Below are 25378 nucleotides of genomic sequence, written 5' to 3'. Positions count from 1 at the left end.
GTAATGAAAAAAATCGATAATAATCGTGACAGGCGCATCTACCACGGATTCCAGATCGAGTGACTATCATGCCCTACCGCTCAGTGCACCCACCCGTAACGTCGGAGAATTTATAGTGTCGAACGTCAAACGAATAGGCCCACTTATTTCCAAAGCCATTTCTGGCACGTTTGAAGTAATGCATGTTTTCTATTTAGAAGAAAAAGTCGAAACAATTGTAATTTATCGCTAAGGTGCAAGGAAAATTGGAGACTGCTGTTGCTCCTCATACCAAACGTTTTCCTGACAGGCCACGATCTAGTAGAAGCAGGACGTAGCCAAAGAAGATGGAGTGTAGAGGATCGGAATCACCCCCGCCCCCCATCATGTAAATGAAAATACTCATAACCCACTAGCCGCGTAATGAAAGTCATAGATAAAAGGATTAATCAAAAAGATTCCGTTTAGGGGCGTTGCTGCAGCGTATACGTAACGTGGCCCGGCTCCGATGTGGGTATTTAAGCACCGACATGTAAGCCAGGGATTAGTGTGCCACTCCTGTCTTTCTGACGTACAGAAGGAAAATGTGGAAATGTGAGCTATGGTGACGCTACTACCAAATGTGTCCGAATATAACCAACGTGCCGTTATTCTTTTCTTGCCTGCTGAAGGACAGATATTGGTAGACATCCATCGAAGAATGAAGAGTGTGTATGGGACAGACAGTATGTCTTTCGGAAAGCAGCGTTGTAGAATGGTGCGAATACCGTAACGAAGAAGTTACGCTGACGCCAGTGGGTAGGTGTCAGTTGAGCACCCGCCCCCCCCCCCCCCCTCTTTTAGTCCTGATCTCACCTCATCCTTTTATCACGCTTACGATATTCTGAAAGAAATCTTGAAGGGTCGATAATTCCTGTCGTATGAGGATGTGAAACAGTCACGGACTTCTTCACGCAGCATTTTTTTTTACGAAACGGGTATCTACAACTAGGTACGTTCAAATGGTTCAAATGTCTCTAAGCACTATGGGACTTAACTTCTCAGGTCATCAGTCCCCTAGAACTTAGAACTACTTAAACCTAACTAACCTAAGGACATCACACACATCCATGCCCGAGGCATGATTCGAACCTGTGAGCGCAGCAGTCGCCTGGTTCCAGACTGTAGCACCTAGAACCGCTCGGCCACCCCGCCTCAGTATCTACGGAGATTTTGCTTGGTAGCATACCGATTCTGGACTGTACGATAATCGAACTGAAACTTTCTGACTGCCCCTTCTATTCTGATTTTGAATCATATGACGAAAAAGGAATAAGAATTATCAATAAACTACAAGGCCGTTGGTATAATTAAACATCGATATCTCAATAGCAGTCTCGATTTTTGTCGATCCCCCACTTTAACCAAGATCAACTATGGTACATTGTTGATCTCCATTGAGTTCAGTTTTCGTTTTGTGAATCAGTTCAGTTCATACAGTTTAACGTGCTGTGTACTGTACTCATAGTTTCCAGTTATGGAAAAGTCTGTAACAAGAAAGAAGTAAAGGCGATTCTGATTTGTTCACTACTATAACAGCCTAATTAGTCATGTGCAGCATTTAAATGTTAGCATTGTAGTTGTTATTTGGAGACTCGTAGAATCTGAGAGTTGAAATATTTCAGTATTTCACATCGATGAGAAGCGGTAAACTAAAATCATTGCCTAAAAGAACATTTAGATTTGATTGTGTCACTCAAAAATAGCGGTCATCAATAAATAGTGCCCAAACGGCAATGGTTGCCATTCTTTAAGAAAGTTGCTGAAAATTTTATTCATATTAGCCCAAATCTGGTCATCCGGTTAGTAGTCAGTCAGAAAAACCGGTTCTGTTACGGAACGACGGGAAGGGGTTTGTGGAGAGCAGAAGGGGTATCTGATGACAACACATGCCATAATTCGTTTCAAGGAGATTTTTTCAGTGGGCTGCTTAAGTTTGCCCGAGATGACTGCACCCTGCATCCGCACCCCTTTCGTCCGAATTTTGCCTATGCCCTTGTAACAATATAGTAATTGAAGCCATGATTTCCTTGCACAATTAAATCTTAAAATTGCACTCTTCCATTGACGAAACATGCACAATCAAAGGAAAAACATGCAACATCGGAATTACAATTTTTTGTTGTGATGCATTTTATTTGAAAATAATGGGCAACAACAAGTTTTTCCAAATTCTCCAGCAACCGTGGGTTCAAAAGGCGAGGTTGTTCAAAATCATCTGCCTGTAAGCGTGAATATGGTTTTCTGTGGTTTCCCATTTTCAGTTTAGGTTAATGTGACAGTTTGGACGTTGCTGTGGGCCATAACCAATTACTTCCGAATTCCTTTCATTCCTGACAGAGTGCAGTTTCCCTTACGACGCAGCCTTTCTGCTTCAATTAAGAGAACTGCATCGAAGGTTAGCCGAACATCTCCTGGGAGACAGCTGGCAGTAAAAGCCATATTTATTTAGTAAGGCGGCTAACGACTTTCATTTTATACTGTGTTTCCCTTTCTGCTTCAATTAAGAGAACTGCATCGAAGGTTAGCCGAACATCTCTTGGGAGACAGCTGGCAGTAAAAGCCATATTTACTTAGTAAGGCGGCTAACGACTTTCATTTTATACTGTGTTTCAGTTCGTAACGATGGCTCACTTTTGGAACGTCAATATATCAGGCCTTCAGGTCTTACAAGAACGTGTACTGTTGTGAAACGTCTTATTCGTGATATCCGTGAAAAACAAACTCATTTCTGAGGTCTCGTATATTAGTAGCACAGTTAAAAATAATGCATGATTTAATAGTATTTCATTGATACTCAGCAACTGAAATCGTATATATCGAAATAAGTAGGAACTAGACGCATAAAAGAAATTTAATTTTTTTACTGTTCCGGGGACTTACTGCCCTTCATCTGACAGTTATAAATGATGTAGTGCCACGGTATTTTGCTGTATGCATCTAATTGTTGACAAGTAATGCGATAGGTATAACCTCCTGATGAAGGGAACTAAGTGCCCGAAACCGCTAAAGAAATATTCTTTATGCACCTGGTTACTGATATATATATCAGTGTTAAGATCCCTAAACTATAGGTCACAGTATGTGTTATTCTGGCCTGTTTTAGAGATAAATTTTGTTTTTGTAGTTTCAAGTTCATTGTTCAAATAATAATTTTTTAAAAGTTCTTTACTCCTTAAGGAACCGAAGAATGTTAATGAAACGAAAGACTAATAAAATGTGAGACACTACTGAGGAACTTGGGATTTTATGATGTGCTGAAGAAAGTCTTTCTTGGTTACAGATAAATCGTGAGTTTAAATGTAAGTTTGTACGAGAAAGGTAGCTCTTGTCGAAAAAGGTAAGAACCGGTTTAGCTTTATGCAATTAATTAAAATTCTTCCGTTGTGCGACAGTGCACCATATATTACAAGACTGAGCTACGTTTTGTTAGCAGTTCGTTTGGCAATATAGTCAATCTGTAATATCGCCAAATAAGGAAATATTTCACTTAATTTTATCCATAGCTCTAAGCGTTTCTTCCATGACTGTATTACTTTCGTAAAATAAAAACCAACCGTCATCAGTCACAGTCGCAATTTCATTACAAAGCACAAGCCATTTAGATTCCTGTGGTTTCATCCTCAGGTGGTTTAACAGGCTGCAGAGACTTTTTCTCACTTTCCTGACTTAGGTTAATTCTGGTCGTTGTAAGATTACTGCGGTAGATTTCAAAGTGGCACATTGTGAATATAAGTTTCCAAAACTAAGGTAAATCAGTAAGTAACTTCCTGTTTACAGTAGTAGATATGTTGTTTTGAAGCACATGTTTACGTACACTGTGCTTCAAAACCATTACTGGAAATAGTAAGGTATCTTTCGATTTGTCTTGGTTTCATAAATTTGCATTCACAATTTGCCACATTGTAATATACCACTGTAATCTTATCAGGATCAGAATTAACCCACATCTCAGAAAAGAAAAAAAAATGATGTGGAGTGTTAAAGCAGCAGGAGATAAGACCTTAGGACTCGAAATGCATTGGGCATGGAAATGAAATAGGGATTGTGACTGAATGCGGTTGTTCTTTATTTTATGAAAGAAATATTTAATTGTGCAGTTGGGTATTTCTTTATATGTTACACCTTTTTAAGAAAATATTTTACATCTGCTTCTATGACCGTTTCCCGAAAGCAGATTATGTACACATAATAAATAAGTAATTAAATGTGTTTTTAGAATAGAATAAAAATATAAAAATTATTAACTTTTTTAGAACCGTCTTTAACAAAGCGGACCCCATCCCTTTTGACAAAATCCTGGTCATATCCTTGAGTAGAATTGTTTATTGTGTTGTAAAACAACGTACTACCAAAGGAAGCGTTGCGTCTACAAGAAGAACTCATGGAGCAGCAGTTACGGGAAACAGCAACAAATTGCAGTACGGTTCTGCAAAATATAATCCGTTAAAGTAAATTCAGTTTTTAACATAAATATAAACTGTTTAGTACAAAAAAGTTTACCTTTTATCGTAAATGTAATTTAGAGTCAGATTAGTTGGTTGTTAATTGTAAAATAGGAGGAAAAACTTAATGTTGTCGATTACAGCGGCATCTGCCAGGAATGGAAAAAAATGTTTTCGGTCAACCATAGGTATTTTCAGGCGTAGACATGAATCTTGGTTCCCATTTAAAAACAAAATGTTGGCCCATTCCATGTAGGTAGGGCTTAGGAATGGCCAATATTAGATGACAGTTCCCCCTTTGAAAGTACTGAATTTTCATGTTGTTTGTTGTTGTGGTCTTCAGTCCTGAGACTGGTTTGATGCAGCTCTCCATGCTACCCTATCCTGTGCAAGCTTCTTCATCTCCCAGGACCTACTGCAACCTAAATCCTCCTGAATCTGCTTAGTGTATTCATCTCTTGGTCTCCCTCTACGATTTTTATCCCCCACACTGCCCTCCAATGCTAAATTTGTGATCCCTTGATGCCTCAGAACATGTCCTACCAACCGGTCCCTTCTTCTCGTCAAGTTGTGCCACAAACTCCTCCCCAGTTCTATTCAATACCTCCTCATTAGTTGTGTGATCTACCCATCTAATATTCAGCGTTCTTCTGAAGCACCACATTTCGAAAGCTTCTATTCTCTTCCCGTCCAAACTATTTATTGTCCATGTTTCACTTCCATACATGGCTACACTCCATACAAATACTTTCAGAAACGACTTCCTGACACTTAAATCTATACTCGATGTTAACAAATTTCCCTTCTTCTGAAACGCTTTCCTTGCCATTGCTAGCCTACATTTTATATCTTCTCTACTTCGACCATCATCAGTTATTTTACTCCCCAAATAGCAAAACTACTTTACTACTCTAAGTGTCTCATTTCCTAATTCAATTCCCTCAGCATCACCAGACTTAATTCGACTACATTCCATTATCCTCGTTTTGCTTTTGTTGATGTTAATCTTATATCCTCCTTTCAAGACACTGTCCATTCCATTCAACTGCTCTTCCGTCCTTTGCTGTCTCTGACAGAATTACAATATCATCGGCGAACCTCAAAGTTTTTATTTCTTCTCCACGGATTTTAATACCTACTCCGAATTTTTATTTTGTTTCCTTTACTGCTTGTTCAAAATACAGATTGAATAACATTGGGGATAGGCTACAACCCTGTCTCACTCCCTTCCCAACCACTGCCACTTTCATGCCCCTCGACTTTTATAACTGTCATCTGGTTTCTGTACAAATTGTAAATAGCCTTTCGCTCCCTGTATTTTACCTCTGCCGCCTTTAGAATTTGAAACAGAGTATTGAAGTCAACATTGTCAAAAGCTTTCTCTAAATCTACAAATGCTAGAAACGTAGGTTTGCCTTTCCTTAATCTAGCTCCTAACATAAGTCGTAAGGTCAGTATTGCCTCACGTGTTACAATATTTCTATGGAATCCAAACTGATCTTCCCTGAGGTCGGCTTCTACCAGTTTTGCCATTCGTCTGTAAAGAATTCGCGTTAGTATTTTGCAGCTGTGACTTATTAAACTGATAGTTCGGTAATTTTCACATCTGTCAACACCTGCTTTCTTTGGGATTGGTATTATTATATTCTTCTTGAAGTCTGTGGGTACCTCGCCTGTCTCATACATCTTGCTCACCAGATGATACAGTTTTGTCAGGACTGGCTCTCCCAAGGCCGTCAGTAGTTCTAATGGAATGTTGTCTACTCCCGGGGCCTTATTTCGGCTCAGGTCTTTCAGTGCTCTGTCAATTTCTTCACGCAATATCGTATCTCCCATTTCATCTTCATCTACATTCTCTTCCATTTCTATAATATTGTCCTCAAGTACATCGCCCTTGTATAGAGCCCCTATATACTCCTTCCACCCTTCTGCCTTCCCTTCTTTGGTTAGGACTGGGTTTCCATCTGAGCTATTGATATTCATCTAAGTGGTTCACTTTTCTCCAAAGGTCTCTTTCATTTTCCTGTAGGCAGTATCTATCTTACCCCTAGTGAGATTTGCCTCTACATCCTTACATTTGTCCTCTAGCCATCCCTGCTTAGCCATTTTGCACTTCCTGTCAGTCTCGTTTTTGAGACGTTTCTATTCCTTTTTGCCTGCTTCATTTGCTGCGTTTTTAAGTTTCTCCTTTCATCAATTAAATTCAATATATCTTCTGTCACCCAAAGATTTCTACCAGCCCTCATCTTTTTACCTACTTGATCCTCTGCTGCCTTAACTACTACATCCCTCAGAGCTACCCATTCTTATTCTACTGTACTTCTTTCTCCCACTGCTGTCAATTGTTCCCTTATCCTCTCCCTGAGACTCAATACAACCTCTGGTTTAGTCAGTATATCCAGGTCCCATCTCCTTAAATTCCCACCTTTTTGCAGGTTCTTCAATTTTAATCTGCAGTTCATAACCAATAGATTGTAGTCAGAGTCCACATCTGACCCTGGAAATGTCTTACAATTTAAAACCTGGTTCCTAAATCTCTGTCTTACCATTATATAATCTATCTGATACCTTTTAGTATCTCCGTGAGTCTTCCATGTATACAACCTTCTTTTATGATTCTTGAACCAAGTGTTAGCTATGATTAAGTTATGCTCTGTGCAAAATTCTAACAGACGGCTTCCTCTTTCATTTCGTACCCCCAATCCATATTCACCTACTACGTTTCCTTCTCTCCCTTTTCCTACACTCTAATTCCAGCCACAAATGACTATTAAAATTTCGTCTCCCTTCACTATCTGAATAACTTCTTTTATCTCGTCATACATTTCATCAATTTTTTCTTCATCTGCAGAGCTAGTTGGCATATAAACTTCTGGTACTGCAGTAGGCGTGGGCTTCGTGTCTATCTGGCCGCAATAATGCGTTCACTATGCTGTTTGTAGTAGCTTATCCGCACTCCAATTTTTTTATTCGTTATTAATCCTACTCCTGCATTACCCCAATTTGATTATAATCCTGTATTCACCTGACCAAAAGTCTTGTTCCTCCGGTCACCGAACTTCACTAATTCCCACTATGTCTAACTTTAACCTATCCATTTCCCTTTTTAAATTTTCTAACCTATCTGCTCGATTAAGGGATCTGACATTCCACGCTCCGAATTTTCATCTGGAACATTTTCTTCGTACAATACGTATTTTTCGAGAGATTAACTTGTTCAATGTTAAAACAGAGACCCTGCGCTTTGTTTAGCTAATAACATTCGAGGACACTGGTACCATGTGGGAGACACCATGATAAGTTGACCATACAAAATTAATCGTCGGTAAAGCAGATGCCAGACTGAGATTCACTGGAGGAATCCTAAGGAAATACAGTCCGAAAACAGAGGAAGTAGGTTACAGTACACTTGTTCGCCCACTGTTTGAATACTGTTCACCGGTATGGAATCCATCCATATAGGGTTGATAGAAGAGACAGAGAAGATCCAACAGCAAGCAGCGCGCTTCGTTACGGGATCATTAAGTAATCGCGAAGGCGTTACGGAGATGACACATACACTGCAGTGGAAGACTCTGCAAGAGAGACGCTCAGTAGCTAGGTACGGGCTTTTGTTGAAGTTTCGAGAACATACCTTCACCGAGGAGTCAAGCAATATATTGCTCCCTTCTACGTATATCTCGCGAATAGACCATGACGATAAGACCAGACAGATTAGTGCCCATACAGAGGCATACCGACAATCTTTCTTTCCACGAACAATACGAGACTGGAATAGAAGAGAGAACCGATAGAGGTACTCAAGGTACCCTCCCCCACACACCGTCCGGTGGCTTTCGGAGAATAGATGTAAATGTAGATAAGTCAGCAAAACGCAACACTGGAAACGCCACATCATCATCCTGCCCATACAGTAGGACATGTGACATATGGCGCAGTATTACAAATATCGTTACCAAGTGTTTGTCAGAGCATAGGGATATACCTTATTTTTGCTTAATTTTACTTTTATTTCAAGGCCTTCACAGCATACCCGTCCTATGGCAATAATCGTCAGTTAAAGCGAGGAAGTCAAGTGCACCATTTGTTTGCAAACTGTATAGCCTTCGTTTTGACTGCTATCGTATTTTAACTGTTTGTGTGTCATACTTTACGAAGCAGGAATTGCAGAGCAGCCCACTATTCACTTAAACCAGCGTGGAAAACAACCTAAAAACCACTTATTAATCAGCTAGGCCGTTTCCATCCGGATCTCTCTCTCTCAGCTCCCTGACTCTACTACATGAACAGATCTCAAGTATGTCACTGACAACATAGACTAAATACTTGAGTAAGAAGACACAGAAGAGCTGCAGCTATCATTGATCTATGTAAATGAGGCAAACTGAAAATTTGTTCACACTGATATTCGAATCGAGGTCTCCTTCTTACTAGGTAGTTGCACTCACACTTGGCGGGCTGGAAGCAGTGGTCCCCACAGCCACACGGCCTGCCTCGGTACACCTCCTGTCAGACCCAAATCTTCGACTTTTAGCACACACACACTACTGCTTAGTAGCCTCAGTAGCGATATCTCGCCGATCCCCTTAAGAGGTCGAGCTTAGTGGGTATCTGCAATGAATAGATAATTGGCCATCATCCCCTTAATTATATTCGTGGGGTCTGTTCTTTCAGTCATTACCAAACGAACAGAAACCAATTTGATCTTGTAGCCATAATGAATCAAGACACGAAGGAATTAAAGGCATTAACTGCCAGTGGGTATTGACATATATCAACGGGATGAGATGAAAATTTATGCCACACCAACATTCGAACTTGGGTGTCTTACCTACTAGGCCATTGCGCTGAGTACTACGCCATCCAGACAGAGTGGTCATCGAAACTTCATTTACTATCCTAGTACGTCTCCTGTCAGACCCAAATTCTCAAATTATACCACATACTACTGATATAGTAGTTCTGCTCATTACCCTCATTACTCACGGCACTGTGCTGATTCCCGTAAGAATAAGAGTTAGAGTCTGGTTTGCATCTGTACTGAGAGGTTCGTCATTCGTCATCGCCTTAATTCGATAAGTGTGTTCTTTTGCACATGTCACGAGCAATAATGCTAAAGAGCGGGGGCATTAAATCAGCAGTGTCTGGCGTAAGTTGAGAATTCGTGTCTGACAACAGACGTGCTGGGGTAGTCTGTGTGGTTCTGAGGACCACTGAGTCTGGACGGGGTTGTGCTCAGCTCAACTGCCTAGTAAGCAAGAGACTCTGGTTCGAATCCCCCTCCTTCAACTTGCCATATTAATAAAATCAATTCCCACTGTGTCTTGATTCATAGAGACCGCGGGATCAAATTGGCGTCTCTTCTTTCGGACCTGTCTCAAAGAACAAACATCGCATATATTGAGCCGTGCTGTGGCTGGAGTTGGTGCCGTTGATAGGTTGGCATCGTTTAGTTGGTATAGTTGTCGTCTTCTTCTTTGTCTGTCCGCTAGTGGCAGCAGCGGCGGTTATCGATATCTAGTAACGGTGGTACTATCTTCGGGGTACATGGTGGTGTTTCCGTGTCGTGTGAGCCGGCAGTTCGGTTGGGGACGGACGAGTAGCCAGGTCCGCACGGTGCGCGAACGGGCCGGGACCACTGGTGGCCGACATGCACTGCCAGATGGAAGGGCTGTAGTCGCGAGGGCTACAACGTCCTTGTCAACCGGACCCGGGAAATTTAAGTTGAGTGAACCTTAATTCAAGTAGTGATACCTCCACCATTGAGATCTCGCCATTTGCTTGCGTGTTGCCGAGATGAAGAGCAGCGAGTGAAGTGTTTGGGGAAGGCGAACCTAATTAGCCTTCCTCCACTTCTTATTATTAATTGCTGCATTATATATGGCATTATTTGTGATATTCAACCCGTGGTATTTTTCCTGGCTAGTGGCCGCTAACGCCTCAGTTAGCTGCCCTGGAGCTTAGTGTATGTTACGGCAGTGTACCTTTCCTCGCCTTGCCGCTGCTGTCCGGTAAGGCATGCGTTTCGACAGCTTCCTTGAATTGTGGGCCGGGTGGTGTTGTTTTTTTTCCTACTCTGGTAGTAGTGGTTCCTTTCTGCTTCTGGATGCTCTAAACACTGGCGTCTGAAGACGTAGTGCTGACCGCTGGTTCCTGCTTGGGTGTTATTCAGTCGTTGCATTGGTCATCGGACGTTATGTAGATTATTGGTCATGTGTTTAAACTACCACTAGTCTGAGTTACCATCTCGTGAAGTGAATGCAACACTGGACTGCCTGACTCATTGCTTTCGAAGTTTTGAGGGGCTGGACAGCATTAGCTATTGCCCCCTTGGTTTGGTCAGATTTGATGACTGTTTTTAAAAAATAATATTGTAATAACTGTAATTTCAATTTTGAAGATGTTTAACTGGTTCTTAAAGGATTGTTATTCAGGCCTTCAGCCGTGAAGCAGTTATTACATTTTTACTATTGGGGCCTTAAACTGAGAAATTGTTTGAATTTGTTGTCATTAAGGCCTTCAGCCGTGGTTGTTACTTGTCTTAAAACTTTAATTAGACAATTGTATTCTAGCAGTGAGACTTTGATGATTGTTCTTTTAAAAATATTTTAATAACAGTAATTGCAAGTTGAATAAAAAATGGCTCTGAGCACTATGGGACTCAACTGCTCAGGTCATCAGTCCCATAGAACTTAGAACTACTTAAACCTAAGTAACCTAAGGACATCACACACATCCATGCCTGAGGCAGGATTCGAACCTGCGACCGTAGCGGTCGCGCGGTTCCGGACTGTAGCGCCTAGAACTGCTCGGCCACTGCGGCTGGCAGTTGAAGAAGTTAACTGGTTCTTAATGGATTGCTATTCAGGATTTCAGCCATGAAATAGTTTTTAAATGATAACTACTGGGGCTTTCAGCCGAGACATAGTTATGAATTGGTCGTCATTAAAGCCTTCAGACGTGGAACACTTCTTTATTTATTGTAACCTAGTATTTTTTTTTTTTAATGTCTGTGAAATCTTATGGGACTTAACTGCTAACGTCATCAGTCCCTAAGCTTGCACACTACGTGACGTAAATTATCCTGAGGACAAATACACACACCCATGCCTGAGGGAGGACTCGAACCTCCACCGGGACCAACCGCACAGTCCATGACTGCAGCGCCTGAGACCACTCGGCTAATCCCGTGGGCTTTTATTTGTTGTCGTTTCCATATAAAGTGTACGTGATTGAAAAATAGACTAACAAACACTAATTGATTACGGCCCCGTCCACAACCGTAACTCAATCCTGCCTTCCTCGGTACCAGGTCTCATATATAACATTTGAATGATTCCTGACCAAATTGTGCAGTCTCGTTTGGTTTCCTTTAAGTATTATCGAGTAATCGGGACCGGCGTTGACATCATCTACCAAATACATTGTAAGCTGAGATGCGTAAGTTGAGAGCAGCATCGACATAGTATAGAGATGCTACAGAAACGTTTTCCAGCCTTTCACTCCCTCGACATGAGCTTTACACGTCTCCTGGGTAACAAGCCCCAGCCGATGTTAGGCCCTGCCCGGTGCGGCATTTCTGGATAGAGCTGGCCCTCTCCGGAGGATTCTGACCCTGTGACATTTCTCCGAGCTGCGGGAAGGAACTCCCACGAGTGAGGTGAAGTGCGCCAACGCCGCGCGCAGCGTATTCAACTGCATCCGCCGCACCTTAGCAGGCGAAAGCAATTCTGTGTAGTGCTTGCGGAAAGTCCTGAGGCAGACGCCTCGTTCCGTCTGCACCGCAGCACCTGACGCTTCGTATTTACGTGAAATGTAAGGAATTTTCTATACACGTGTATGGAATGTGCTTACTGGCTTGGCTGGTACTGACAGATTTATGGATAACACTAACCTTTACAAATAGCCCGCTTGATTTAGGCATACTCGCAGGATAAGCAATATTTAACATTTCCCAATAAGATTCTGTTACCATCAGTTTCATTCCTCTTGGACTTGTAAGGCTTATTTTTAGTGCCAGTGTGCTCAACCGATAACAAAGGGACTTGTGCAGGCGAGGGAAACGTGGTGTCGTAGATAGGGGCAAGAACTTCACGAGACTTCCTTTTTATAATTACTCCTTTAGCAGGCAATATTTATAACATTGCCTAAAGGGATACCATTGACAAGATGAACAGAATCAGGTTTGTTCTGGCGACATAAACTGCTGTGCAAAACTTACGGACAAAAGTAAATTGCGCAATGATACATCCACAAAGCTCGATGAATCTTGGATAATACATAGAAATAACTACTATAGTACAGAATTAGAGGTAACTAAAAAACATACACAGTGAGATGAATAGAAACGCCGCTCTTATTCAAAAACAATAATGGCTCTGAGGTCACCGTGATTCATGATGGTTCCCTGAACATTTCAGAATCGGAACTTGGTTCTTAGATGGATGCGACATCACCACGGACAAGAGTGCAGGCTCTGCGACGTACTCCAGTGCTGTCTGAAACGTTGGTAAGGTGTTCTTGTGGTAGGGGCGTTCGATTCCACCAGTCCGCAGTTCGTGGTCTCGCAGTCTACATCTACATCTACATTTATACTCCGCAAGCCACCCAACGGTGTGTGGCGGAGGGCACTTTACGTGCCACGGTCATTACCTCCCTTTTCTGTTCCAGTCGCGTATGGTTCGCGGGAAGAACGACTGTCTGAAAGCCTCCGTATGCGCTCGAATCTCTATAATTTTACATTCGTGATCTCCTCGGGAGGTATAAGTAGGGGGAAGCAATATATTCGATACCTCATTCAGAAACGCACCCTCTCGAAATCTGGCGAGCAAGATACACCACGATGCAGAGCGCCTCTCTTGCAGAGTCTGCCACTTGAGTTTGCTAAACATCTCCGTAACGCTATCATGGTTACTAAATAACCCTGTGACGAAACGCGCCGCTCTTCTTTGGATCTTCTCTATCTCCTCCGTCAACCCGATCTGGTACGGACCCCACACTGATGAGCAATACCCAAGTATAGGTCGAACGAGTGTTTTGTAAGCCACCTCCTTTGTTGATGGACTACATTTTCTAAGGTTTCTCCCAATAAATCTCAACCTGGCACCCGCCTTACCAACAATTAATTTTATGTGATCATTCCACTTCAAATCGTTCCGCACGTATACTCCCAGATATTTTACAGAAGTAACTGCTACCAGTGTTTGTTCCGCTATCATGTAATCATACAATAAAGTATCCTTCTTTCTATGTATTCGCAATACACTACATTTGTCTATGTTAAGGATCAGTTGCCAGTCCCTGCACCAAGTGCCTATCCGCTGCAGATCTTCCTGCATTTCGCTACAATTTTCTAATGCTGCAACTTCTCTGTATACTACAGCATCATCCGCGAAAAGCCGCATGGAACTTCCGACACTATCTACTAGGTCATTTACGTATATATTGTGAAAAGCGATGGTCCCATAACAAAAAAAAAATGGCTCTGAGCACTATGCGACTTAACTTCTGAGGTCATCAGTCACCTATAACTTAGAACTAATTAAACCTAACTAACCTAAAGACATCACACACATCCATGCCCGAGGCAGGATTCGAACCTGCGACCGTAGCTGTCGCTCTGCTCCAGAGGTCCCATAACACTCCCCCGTGGCGCGCCAGTGGCTACTTTTACGTCTGTAGACGTCTCCCCATTGATAACAACATGCTGTGTTCTGTTTGCTAAAAACACTTCAATCCATCCACACAGCTGGTCTGATATTCCGTAGGCTCTTACTTTGTTTATCAGGCGACAGTGCGGAACTATATCGAACGCCTTCCGGAAGTCAAGGCTTCCCGAGCACGGGGTCCCGGATTCGATTCCCGGCGGGTTCATAGATTTTCACCTGTCCTGAGATGACGGGCCGCGTGGGATTAGCCAAGCGGTCTAGGGCGCTGCAGTCATGGACTGTGCGGCTGGTCCCGGCGGAGGTTCGAGTCCTCCCTCGGGCATGGGTGTGTGTGTGTTTGTCCTTAGGATAATTTAGGTTAAGTAGTGTGTATGCTTAGAGACTTATGACCTTAGCAGTTAAATCACATAAGATTTCACACACATTTGAACATTTTTAGATGCCTGGATGTTTGTGTTGTCCTCATCATTTCATCATAATTCATAAAAGTGGCGAGACTAGACTGAGCAAAGATTGGGAAATTGTACGGGCGCTGATAACCACCCAGTTCAGCGCCTGACAAGGCAAATACCATCATCATCATAGTCATGCATTCCTCCACTAGCGCGAGTGACACTTCATGGGCGGTCGATAGTGCATGTGAATGCACTACTGTACAGCTGCCCAATGCAGCGCACACATGCTCAGTGGGATCTAAATCAGTGGAACGTGCAAGTCACTCCATTCACCAAATATTCTCTCGTTCCAAGAGCTCTTCCACCTGCGCTGTTCGATGATGTCGCGCATTGTCATCAACAAGAATGAAGTCAGGGCCAAGTGCATCCCTGAAAAATCGCACCCGGAAAACGAATACAGCGCACAGTAAGGCTGACTGGTCAGGGTACTGTCTTCAAAAAATTTGAATTTCGCTATGACCATGCAGCACCTCGACTACCGAGACAGTCAACTTCTGCAGTGTTCCTGAGTGCTTCAGTTTTCCCAACTCTCGCCATACGAGGAAACGTACAGCACTGTCGAACTTTCGGTCGATGGTGTACAGGGGAAACACCGGGAGATATTCATGCTTAAATGCAAACGCAGGCGGTAACGCATCCTGTAAGTTGTCCACGAATGGTACCTGCTTATTTTCCTCGATGCGCTGCATCACTCATGGTCAGAGCAGTGTTCTGTGTAGTTGTGAGCGCATTTTATCAGAGCTAAGTGAATTTAAATGTGAGAAAAATGTTGGTGTTCGTATTGTGGGTGTTTCCATAACCAATTTAGCCGAGGTGTTTTGTGTTTCAAAAGATATAGTATCGGAGATTTATATCGCAACAGGAAAAGCGAATAAACATAATCCTCTAAGTCAAAACGCGGATGAAATTGTGTGTTGGGTGATCGTGGTGGACGGTCGTTGGAGAAGATTGTGATGAAATGTAACCAGATGACAGCTGGAAATATCCCAGCAGATCTGAATGTCACATTGGCAAACCCTGCCGTTACCAAAACAACACTGTTAGCTATAAATATTGACAATTTTAAGGGGGCTGGAATTCCGAATCCACTCATCTCTGGTGCAAATGCCCGCGGCAGGAAAACGTGGACCCGAAGCCATTAAACCTCGACCTCGGAGCAAAGGTAGATTGTCATTTGGTCGGATGAGTCTCGTTCCACAAAGTTTCCAGCTTCAAGTCTCAAAAGTGATTCGATGCTCATTTGGGTAGCATTGTCGTTGTATTCCGTGGCTTCCAGTCCCATGGTTACTGTGCAAGGTAGCATTACTGCCGGGATTATGTGACCATTTTGGCTGATGTGGTCGATTCGATGGTGAAATATTTGTGATACTGGGTTCCAAGATGACATGGTCCAGCTTCTCGCAGCTGAGATCTTCCACTACTCGTTTTGTGAGTACGTGGATGAACTGCCGCCTTTAGCCCGGCCACTACGGTGACCTTATCTCAGAATTATTGAATCCATGTGGTCTATTTTGGAGGGAAGAGAACGAGACCGCTGTCGCCCTCAATCACCGTTACCTGATGGATTGCCACCGTTTGGCAGGAAGAATGGTATATGAAATACTATTCATTGTTTGCATGACGTCTTCTACCATATTTCTTAAATTATTTAAATTCCTCAGTTAAATTTAACACAAAAATTTACGTCTCAGTAGTAGATGTCCCTTTCCCCATTAAATGTCGTATTCTGTATTTTCAGGTTCAGGGCCTTACCTGCCCGTCAGTATTTCTTAAAAAGGTATGTTGATAGTAAAAATCAACAATAAAGAAAGGAATTTGCATTTTTAATATTTTTTGTGGTGGTCATAAAATCGGTAGAACATGTTACTGAAATCGCGTCGATAGTGCTAGGAGTGTCCTAAAAAGTATTTTCAGATTCTGGGCCCTACGTACGCACGAATACCTAATTAAAAAGATGTCGTTAATATAATTCCACAAAAAGTTAACGATATTTTTAAAAATTTTTTTTAATGTGGTCATAAAGTAACCCCTTCCCCCCTCGGTAAGGTGCGTTACGGAAAATGCCTTGACGTTGCTAACGTTAATGGAAGCACAAGTATCATGTCACGAACGGACATCCTTGCATTGTCATTGTTGAGTATAGAAAATATTGTGAACCAATAATTACAAAGACTTGTTTGTGTGAAACTTAGATAATCTAGGAAATAAGAATATACAGATTAGACTGTACATGCAAGCACAGCTGGCCACGCAGGAGACGCAGCCTATGGGAACCGTCGCCATTTTTAATGAATTGTCGTGTTGCTTACTAGGACATCGAAAAGAAAGCGAATTACAGCAGAGATGAAGCATTTAAGTTATCGTAATTGGTGCAATGGCGACCACTTTCAATATACAGGTAGTGGTCTATTAGTGGCAATAATTCCACATGCCTTTAGACAGTTAACAAAGAAATTCTGCGTTGACAATATAACGTTAACAGATTGCAGATTGGCTAACAAGTAAGCAAATATGCTGGAGAGAGGAAGCACTTAAGTTGTCGTAATTGGTGTAATGGCGACCAAATTAAACACAAAATTAGTGTTTAATTAGTGTCAGTAAATTCACATACTTTTAGTTTGTCAAGAAAGAAATTCTGCAGTGACAATAAAAAATTGACAGATTCTAGATTGGTTAAGAAGCGTCAATGAGCGCGTTCAGGAAGCAAGTGTTCCAGGAAATTGCACACCTACGGAAGCAACAGTTTGACTAGAACATCCTTGACGATATCGTAAAACGGAATGTTTAAATAGGTGTCCTTCTAAGCTCATTGAAATAATATGAGTTCAGACCAATCACTCCATGAAAACAACTAGCAAGATCTTCAGTGTGGCATTCATTCAGTATTTGTAAAGGAATCAAAAGCAAGATTTCATTCAGTTAGTCAGTAAATGACAGATGCGCATAAAAGTACAGTATAGAAGATCAGTCACGCTAATGTGACCACCGCTCATGTTCGACGACAGATCACAATAACCACTGACAATCGGCAGGTGGCAGCACCAGCAGTGGATGACATATAAAATGTGCCGGAATACGCGGAAAACAACGAAATCGTTTATCATCATAGGGAAACGGAGCGCTTTATCCGACATCCAAAAGGGCGTGATCACTAGATTTCGGGACAAGGGTAGAAGCATTTCCGAAACGGCCAAGTTCGTAAACTATTAGGTGCTGCCACGTTTAAAATACGCCGCGCATTGCAAAATGGGGCTGTCGAAAACCCGGTGCTGAGGTAGCTGTGTGCATCGCAGGCCGTAGATATCAGGGGACAACGACGGTTGCGGAGATGTATACGCTCAAATATACGTGCGACTGTTGAGCAGCTGATCCCCCCAAATGAACCAAGAGGCTAGAATACCAATAGTATATCCTCAACGACTATTCAGCGAATGCTGCTGTGTATGGGCTTCTACAGGAAGTGGACCACAACTGGACGTCCCATGAGTGCCGATAGATGAGATTTTCAGATGAATCATGTTTTAAGCTCCATCGGACTGATGGACGTTGTCGTGTACAGCGTGAAATGCCTGAAAGCAACCATCCAGCAATCGGGGGGGAGCGTCATAGTCTTCGTGGAATCCCCCGGGTGATCTCCTCATTGTGGAAGGCACAGTGTGTCAACATAAGTATGCATCTGCCCGTGGGGACCATGTCCACCCCTACATACAGTTTGTTTCTCCTCGGCAGGTTGGACTCTTTCATCAGGACAGTGCAACGTGTCACACACCTCGCAGCGCAGTTGCTTGGTTCTAAGAGTAAGCTAGTAATCTGCCTACCCCGCTTAGAGCAACAATTGATGGTAGATGCACATTCATACTTGCCGATAACCACTTTGCTAACATTGATAACTGCATCTAAGTGGCATAATAAAAGGTGTCCTATAGGTCTGTCACTCGGTTTCGTATCATCTCGGATTTGTACGGAACACTTCAAGTCGACTTCCCTGTTTTCTTTCATTTTTGCCAATGCCATTGACCTAGCAATGGTAGTGTCAAAATTGCATGGTGAAGTTAAAACTTGCAGTTCCTGTTGGTAACACTGAGTGCCAATTACGTCAGTATTTTCACTCCGTCCACAGCCAAAACCAACCTTTTCATATATATTTTTTTCATTATTTTAAGTAACTGTTTTTGAAGAATGCCGATGTGAAGAAACAGCTCACTAGTTGCGTTAAAAGTTGTTTATTAACGCAAATGGTGTGCTATTCAAAGGGAAAGACTGGCATATCCTTCTGTACTGTCGCAATAAAGAATAGAGAGTGCGTCGGACATGATACGTGATCTGTGCATTAAAACAAAGGTGCTTTATGTTGCGGCAGTTTCTTCCCATGAAATTTTAGTCACCAACTATCTCCTCCGATTGTGAAAAATATTCTGTTGGCGCCCATCTACGTATATAAGGAGATACAATCATTTTGTTAAAATCAAAGCTTGCACAGAGAGATTTCAGTACTCGTTTATCCCACTTCAAAGCGCAAAAATTAGTAAAACTTCTTCACAAACCGAAAAAAAATTGTGTTCTACTAAAATTTCAAAAGGACTACTTCAAATATTTACGGATAACTGTGAAAATATACAATATAAAGTAAAAATATCGGTACCCGATATTGTCATTGTGATACAGACATATAGGGGGAAAAATATCGCCTATGTTGTCGATATCCTTCGGGAGAAATATCGATATATGTACATAACGACAAAAACTGTAGTCCGTATTGGTTCACATCCATGCCGGTACCTTGCAAAACATCAGTGACTCTCTTCTAGCAAACATGGTTACTCAGGCTTTTGATAGATGATCACATTAATGAGACTGGACAGTGTGTAAGTGAATCAACGGTTAAGTAAGGTAACTTCCTTCTGTCCATTGCACGTAAAATAGAAAGAAAACTGGAACTGACTGGGAAGCATCCCATTTAGCAAACTTGTTCGTTTATTTGGCATTTCAGACATGTTTCCTGTCTCATCTTTCGAGGCACTTGTCTCTGCTATGTTTTGAATATCAGTAGGTTACGGAACAGTCTTTTAAGAAAATATGTGACTACATATTAACGTTATAGTACACTGTAAATATCTGAAACGGTTTATCTTATACTGTGCCATGAAAATGAAATATCGTAGCATGATTCTCTTCCCTGGCGTCCTGGTAGTCACGTCATAGTGAGTCCGGCACTCAAATCTTGCTATGAAACGCAAGAGGGGGCTGTTGGTAAAGGCAGCGCCGCCAAGAGACGTCCTGTGGCGATGCGATATAGCACTGCGCAGAGTGGATGGCCGGCCACCGTGGCCGAGCGGTTCCAGGCGCTTCAGACCGGAACCACGCCACTGCTACGGTCGCAGGTTCGAATCTCGGGCATGGATGTGTGTGATGTCCTTAGGTTAGTTAGGATTAAGAAGTTCTAAGTTCTAGGGAACTGATGATCTCCAATGTTATGTCCCATAGTGCTCAGAGCCATTTGAACAGAGTCGATGGTCTGCGGTGCCGAAAGGAAGCGGCGCCATCGACTTGGGCCAGGGCCGGACGCCGCAGTGGCCAGCCGCTGACAAGTTGTTTAACGGCGCCTTAGTCTTGTAGGGCACGCGGCCACTGACGTGGTCAGTACAAGCTGTCGCGCCCGAGACAGTCAACAATAAAAGTGATAGTCACCGGTAATGAGCGCGCCCGGTGGCATCGTCTTGTGCCAGCACCTGAAGCCGCTGTCGGCAGAGGCCGACTGGTCATGGGGTCCTGTTGGCAAGCTGGACCGTCTTGTCCTTGGGTCGGCGTGGGCGGCAAAGGCACTGGCCGCAGTCATTTCGTGAAAGTGCCACCGTGGGTGAGCCCGAAGAAGGTCACCAAGGAAGACAAACCCTGTGGAAGAGAGCGCCGAGCAACTGCGAGAAGCACGACCGCAGCAGTGGATTGCTGCAATGTGCAGCGCTGGTGGAGGAAGGCGTCAACTGTAATGTGGACATCATGGATCTGAGGTCGTGGATGGTGTCTTCTTGTTGGTGTCCAGGAGGAGACAGCAGTTCACAGTCAGTGAAGAGGAACGCTGGAAATGTTGGTTACATCTACATCATTAAGTGCCTGTTCGTCTAACAACCGTCAAGCTGTTTCTCTATGGCTTCACTCTCGAACGACGAGTGGGAATTCGATCACTGAAATCTTTCTTTGCAAGCTTTGATTTTAACAGGATGATTGTGCCTCCTTATATAAGTAGATGAGCCCCAACAGAATATTTTCGCAATTAGAGGAGAAATGTCGTGATTAAAATTTCATACGAAGAAACTGCCGCAACAAAAAACACATTTGCTTTAATGCACAGATCACGTATCATGTCCGACGCACTCTCTACAGTATTTTGCGATAATACGAAACGATCTGCCCTTCTTTGAACTTCTTGATATCTCCGTTAGTCTCCTGTGATGCGGATTACACACCAAATGGTAATTTTCCAGAACAGGAAGGATAAGTGCAGTATAAGCTGTCTCTGTACTAGACCTGCTGCATTTTCCAGTTGTTTGTCGTTAATAGTGTATCGATACAGTAATGGATTTCTTTTCCTATGTACGCGTAATATGTTACGTTTATTTTCGTTCATCGCCAACTGTCAGAGCCTGTACCATTCTTCTCTGGAGGACACTCAGCAAATCATTACTATCTTCTGGAGTTGCTACTTTGTTATAGACAACGGCATCAACAGCTTTAAAGAGCATCCTACGCTTTCCAGCATATCATTTGCATATATTGTAAGCGGTTATGGTCCTATCACACTTCCTTGGGCTACTAAGGAAATTACCTTTATATCTGTCGACTTTTTTCCAATGAAATGCGACGTGTTGAGTTATATCTGCAAGAAAGTCTTGAATCCATTCGCAAATCTGTTCCTATTCTCGAGAGCCTCGTATTTTTTCTCTAAACGGCACTGCAGGACGGTGTCAAATGCCTTCCTGAAGTCAAGGAACACGGCATAAACCTGAGCTCCGTTATCTACGGCGCTGTAGATCTTATGGAGGAAAAGAGCAAGCAAGTATTTACACTCCAATGGAACTTTTCGCACCATGCTGATATCTTGTCCAGATCATTTTGCAATTGGTTGTGATCGTCTGATGACTTTACAAGACTGTGACAGATGACTTTAGAAGACTGCGAATAATCTAAGAGGGTTGGTTGATTGATTTTGGGGAGGGGACCAAATGGCGAGGTCATCGGTCGCATCGGATTATGGAAGCAAGAGAAGGAAGTAGTCCGTGCCCTTGCAAAGGAACCATCCCGGCATTTACCTGAAGAGATTTAGGGAAGTCACGGACACGGGTTCGAACCGTCGCTCTCCCGAATGCAAGTCCAGTGTGCTAACCACTGCACCACGTCGCTCAGTAATCTAAGAGGGCTGCTCAGATTGTCTCCTACGCCGTTTATGTAGCTGAGAAGTGGGGATACATACTACTACTGTTTTACTCGATGACTTTCCGTTAGTTATAACAACCTTATTGACAGAAATACTCGAGTCCAGTCGTCTGACTTAGGCGATACTCCGTAGGCAAGCAATTTGATTCGAAGACTTAATTGAGAAATGGTGTCAAAGACCTTCTGGAACTCCGAAAATATGATATGAGTTTGATTTCCCTTGTCGATAGCACTCAGTACTTAGTGAAAATAAAGAGCTATTTGGGTTTCACAAGAACGATAGTTTCTGAATATTTGCTGATTATTCTTCAATAAATCGTTTTCTTCGAGGTAATTCATAGGGTTCTAACATAGTACATGTTCCAAAATCCTACTGCAAATCGACGTTAGTGATATGGGTCTATAGTTCAGCGGACAGCTCCTACTTCCTTTCTTGAGTATTAGCGTGATTTGTGCAACTTTCTAGTCTTTAGGTACGAATCTTTCGACGAGCGAGCGGTTGTATATAATGGCTAAGTATGGAGTTATTGTATCTGCATATTCTGAAAGTAATCTGATTGGTATGGAATGTCGACTGGAGATCTGGCCTTTATTAAGTGATTTACGCTGCTTCGGTACACCAAGTATATCTTCTTACATTATGACAGTGCAGAGGAGAAAGTGACGTATGCCTTTGTGGTAGCGGCAAACAGAGGTAGTTGGCAGAGTGTAATCAAGTATATTATAGCGCGGCGGTGTTCGCCGGGGTATGCGAAGCTGGTTTTATTTAGTTTGTTGCTCTATGAAAGCACGGAAAGGACGTGAGGATTTCGATTGTCCCAACACTATGGTGAACTGTTTTGCATCGCATGGCCGTGATGGCATAGAGTGTTAACATTTTTAAATTATAATTGTTCAATAGAATAATGCCTTTTTAATGCTGGATATTAAGTTTTTTATTTATCTTATGCACTCAGACACGTTTTGCCTTAATTACTAGGCATCTTCAGCATACAGGTTACCGTTTGAACTTGTAAGTTATAGATTTAGTACTGTTCATTGAGGTATCAATAATAAAATTCTCTCTGTGTGTATAGTGTCATTCGTTTTTGCGTGGGTTGCCAGTTTTCTCAGGTTTCCCTCTCAATTCATTTTCTGCATATTGCACTGCCTTTGTTCTACAGAAGTAGTCCGAAGGAATAATGCATCGTATTGCGGAACAACTCAGTCACCGGAATATCGTATTTATCCACAGTCACCGGTAAAGCGACTTCCAATTAAAATATCTCCCCCTAGAGGAATGTACATAATGGATGTACGAGTGCAGGTTGTGGACACGTGGTTGACCACATATGGCAGTTAGTTCTGGCTGTGACAGGTGTTCAGGTAGCCTGATGATAAGGAGACTGCTCGCACTAAGCGAGAAAGCCGGGTTCGAGTCCCTGTCCAGCACAAATTTTCACTGTTGTCATTCCATTATACAGCTGATGGTTGTCTTCATTCGCAACTACGAATACATTTAACGTAAAATCAAACATTTTACTGTGACGGTATGACACAGTTGGTCTCACATTGTTTGTTGTTGAGAAATAAATACGCAGACATCGAGAATAAAGATGAAGAATGTTAATAGCATTCGTTTTATTTAAAAAGCTTTAAGAGTTCGAATAGTCTAAGGGTATATTGCCGGTCCATTGTGTCCGACGGGCATAATATTTCGGCAATCAGACACGCCGCCATCCTCAGGTGCACTGACGAACTGAGCTAATGCTTGCATTGTGTCATCTCGAAGCTACAGCTTCGTTACGTGGAAGGGTTAGTAGGTCTAGCTGCTTTTCCTTCTTCTTCCTTTGGTTGATTTTCAGTTCATCGCGTCTTGGTTCATTTCTTCTGGTTTGACACTCTTCCCTTTCTTTCCTCTTGCTGCCTGAGCAGCGATGCTGCTCTCGTAAGAAGTCCAATCACCTCATTGTCTCTCGCCAGTGCATCAGGTTTCCCAGTTTACTGATCAGAGGATTCGAAGATCTTATCGTGTTGGCAAAGAAGGGTCTAGCCGACTGCTTGAAGCGGTCCTTCAGCATCGGCACGCCCGTCAGCCGATGTAGTTCGGCCGTGCTGAAGGCACGCGAAAGATGTAGTGCTAGTCTCAGGCACCTGTTCTGGATCTTCTGGAGACTGCTGATATGAGTCTCGGCGGCACTCCCCCACACCATGGCAGCGTATTCCAGCACGGGCCTGATAAGTGCCAGATACAGGGTCTTTCTGCATTGTGGAGACAGCATGGTCGTGGGATTGAGGAAGGGGTAGAGGAGGTGCCTTCTGCCATGCGCCTTATCCCGTATTTCGGTGATGTGTGCTTCCACGTCAGGCGCCGATCCAGTGTGATGCCCAGGTAGCGGCTTGTATCTGACCATGGAATGCGGCCTCCCATGATGCGGATTTGTGGCAGAGCTTCAGGTTTACGTAGCCTCGTGAAGATCACAGCCGAACTTGGCGGTACAAGCTCCCAGCTCGTTACAGACTATTTGTAGTCTTGCTCACATCAGATGTGGGTTGATGCTCTTGGTGTACAGGGCTGTATCATCGGCATACAAACCTGCCTGCAATCGTTGCGTTCGCGGCACGTCTGCCGTGAATAGGATATACAAGAGGGGCCCCAATACTAAGCCCTGTTGGACTCCGACGGATACGTCTCTTGCTGTTGAGGTCCCGTCTTCCATCTTCACATGGAAGGTACGTCCCTCCAGGTAAGGTCAGGCGGGTGCGTGACACCGGAACTCCCTGTACTAGTAGCTTGTAGACTAGTCCGTCGTGCCACACGCTGTCGAAGGCACGGGAGAGGTCTAGAAGTACTGACACAAGAAGTACTGCTCCACTAGTCGCAGCAGTTGATGTGTTGTCCCGTGCCCCCTCCTGAAGCCGAACTGTACGTCGGGAAGCTGGCCTCCCTCTCCGACGTGACGGCGCAGTCTCCTGACATAGATTCGCTCAAATACCTTCGAGACTGCAAGTAGTAGGCTGATGGGCCGGTAATTTTGCGCCAATCTGTTGTCTTTGCCAGCCTTAGAAATCGCCACCACCTCCGCATGTTTCCAGGCAGATGGGTAGTGGCTGGTCCTGTCGTTGAACTTCATCGTGAGTAGTTTCAGAGCCTCTGGGGTGACACCCTTCGGGATTGAACCGCCGACGTTATCGCACCCAACCGCTCTGCGTGGGTCGTGGTGCCGTAGCTGCCGTTGAACTTCTTCCGTTGTGAGTTCAATGGAGTCCTCAGGGTCTTCTGCCGCAAACCTATCTTCCACCATTCGGATATGGTCGTTATCTACTTCTTCTTCAACTAGCGTGAAGTTGGCCGCGAAGTTACCGACCAGTACCGCAGCTT

Source organism: Schistocerca serialis, chromosome 1, assembly GCF_023864345.2.
Source record: "Schistocerca serialis cubense isolate TAMUIC-IGC-003099 chromosome 1, iqSchSeri2.2, whole genome shotgun sequence".
Taxonomy (NCBI): Eukaryota; Metazoa; Arthropoda; class Insecta; order Orthoptera; family Acrididae; genus Schistocerca; species Schistocerca serialis.
This window is presented reverse-complemented; position numbering follows the sequence as displayed.